General features: G+C 44.5%; 1 pseudogene; it reads right to left on the bottom strand.

Annotated features, from left to right (window-relative positions):
- Nucleotides 1-839: 839 nt before the first annotated feature.
- On the bottom strand, nt 840-2,571 carry LOC140531614 (inorganic pyrophosphatase-like; annotated as a pseudogene).
- Between the last annotated feature and the right edge of the window lie 318 nt (nt 2,572-2,889).

A 2,889-nucleotide genomic window follows, 5' to 3' on the forward strand; every position in this document is an offset into this window, starting at 1 on the left:
GGTGGAGATAAAGCTCTATACTTGGAATCAGTAAAATGCTAGTTTTATTCCTGTCTCGGATGCTTACTAGGCCTGTGACCCTGGGCAAACGATGAAACCTCTCTGTGTCTCAGTTTGCTTATCCTTAATATAAGGCAATAGGATTTGATAACCTCTTAAGTTCATTTCTAACTCTAAATCAATGATCTTATGATTCGATTACTCCAGAAAGGCAAAGTCCAACTACTAGAATTGAAGACAAGGAGATGAGCCCTAAAGAAAAGATAATCTGTGTAGGATTAGGTTAAGACATCTTTTTGTTGAGATAAGAGGGTCCTAAATTTCTTATGAAGCAAAGGTGTGCATTTTTACAAGGGGCACAGGTTTAAAAGATAGTTTAACATGGGGAAATTCCCCCTTCTGTGTTCAATGACAGTCAAGACTTCACTATTATACTCATTTATTCTGGTACCCCTCAAAACAAGTGTGATATAAATAAAATTGAACATGGTTATAGATTTAGAAATCATCCTTTTTTTCAGCAAAATAATTTTATTTCCTTCCATACGGTAAACACATACACCCAAAGCATGCTTGCTTTTGCACATCTAGCTCTCCACAAATGGCTTTCCAATTCTCTCCAGCCTGGTCCTGGGGATCCATTGGTTGTTGTGCAGGCAGGGATAGGGAGGAACTGCTCTTGGGAGGACAGACATTGTGGATAGACAAGTAGTAACATGGAATTTGACTTTAATGAAGCTGCCTCTTCAAAGCTCTCTGTTACAAAGTTACAACTTTGGAATCTAGGATTTCCTGATCAAGGGAATGCAACAGTGTTAGCTAGTCCTCCTGAAGGGCTGTTAGCTGCTCTGGTAATAAAACCACTTGTCCGCATCTGTAGAGATGACACAGGTAGATTCAAAAGGTGGAGGCAGGTTATTTACAATTGCTTTGGCAGATTCCAAGTTGCATTTAAAGGCTCCATCCTCTACGGTCGTGTTAATGCAATTCCTCCTCCACCTGTTTTCTTCACCACCAATGCCTTCCACTGAAAGTGAGTGTTTTGAGGGGAGTAGCCAAGAGGGCAGAGTAGAAAGATACACATATCCTAGCTCATAAAATACCTGTAAAGAATAACTCCCAACAAATTCTGGAGCAGCAGAAGCCACAGAACAACAGAGTGGAGGAGATTTCTGTTCCAGGGAGACCTGAAAAACTGACATGAAAGGTCTGTCCCACACCCCACCTGGAGCAGAGCCCAGACCTGTCTTGGTCGCGGGGCATGGAGAGGAGCAGATCCGAGCAGGCTTCAGGGGCAGAATCTCCAGTGGCAGCACAGGTCCCTCCACCCACAGGCTCCAAAAGTCAGTGAGAGGGTCTTTTTGGCTGGCTGAGAGGGGAGTGGGGTGTCCCCATAACTCAGGCCCCCTCAGCGCAGCAGAGGCAGCAGCAGACAAGGGCTCCTAAAGCAGGCAGGAGCTCAGATCCATTGTTGAAGGTCTCCACATAAACCCCCTGAGGGAACTAAGCCCTGTGTGGCAGCCCTGCTCCCACCTGAGCACCTGAACTTAATCTCACACTGAATAGCAGCCCTGCCCCCGCCAAAAGCCCTGAGGCTGGGAAGCAGTATTTGAATCTCAGCCCCTAAACCCTGGCTGGGCAGATCTGGAGGCAAAGTGGGTGTGGAGAGGACACTCAGAAGTCAAATCACTGGCTGGGAAAATTGCCTAAAAAAGGGAAAAAAAAAATAAGACCATAGAAGGTTACTCTCTTGGTGAACAGATATCTCCTCCCATCCTTTCGGATGAGGAAGAACAATGCTTGCCATCAGGGAAAGACATAGAAGTCAAGGCTTCTGTATCCCAAATATCCAAAATAAATATTCAATGGGCTCAGGCCATGGAAGAGCTCAAAAAGGATTTTGAAAGTGAGTGTTTTTAATTACATCAGTGGCAAAGTTCTTATCTTTAAATTCTGCATTGAAAGCAAACTCATTTTCTGGTTTCCCATCAGGCACATTGTACTTTCTAAACCATTCCACTGTAGCTTCTCCATAATCGGGTTTCAGCTTTCTGACACCACCAATATTACAGCTAGAAGCATCGGGTTTACCCACTTTGATTGCAATGACCTTCCAGTTGGTTTCTCCTTCATGAATTATCACTAATATGCCCAGAACTTTCACTTGGATCACTCCTCCTCTCAAGCGTATCTCTCTCCCAATCTCTCAGACATCAGGAGGTTGTCCTCACAGCAGCTGCTAGGCTGATCTTTATGCCCTGGATCTTCCCAAGTCTGAGAGATGGCCCCGTAGTTCCAGAGATAACCTTTGTGAGGGAAGAAGTTGGCAATACAGCTGAGTTTTCCTTTTTTAGCATCTTGTTTAATTGGGTTTAAAGGATACTTTGTGGTCATCTCCATCTTTGCATTTTTCCATTGAGGCGCTTCCATGACCATGTGGAACACATTCTTTTCTGCGTAAATTGGAATGTCATGAAATGGCGATGTGTCTTCTCCATTTGCATTTTTGAGGAAGGGCAGGTACTCGAGGCTGTAGGGTGCCTTGCACTCCTTGCTGCTATAGCCGTTCATGGTGCCACTCACCTGCTCTTCCCAATGGCCCAACACCCCGCAGCTGCCTCCAGTTGCTTGCTCCAACCAGGCAAGGGTGATTCTATTAGCCACCCATGCGCACCTACAAGCAAGAGGCAGGAGCGCTCTAGAAATCATCTTAATGTGAGAAAAAGAAGACTAAAAAAGAATGTAACAACTATTTTTAAGAATGAAAAAATATTCGTTTCTTCTTTGGGCAGGAATCCTGTGTGATGTTGCACAAATCTCTTCACATCACTGTGTCTCAGTCTTGTCACCTGCAAAATGAAAGGTGGACTACCTGATCTTTTAAGGTTG

This window comes from Notamacropus eugenii, chromosome 3, assembly GCF_028372415.1.
Source record: "Notamacropus eugenii isolate mMacEug1 chromosome 3, mMacEug1.pri_v2, whole genome shotgun sequence".
Lineage (NCBI taxonomy): Eukaryota > Metazoa > Chordata > Mammalia > Diprotodontia > Macropodidae > Notamacropus > Notamacropus eugenii.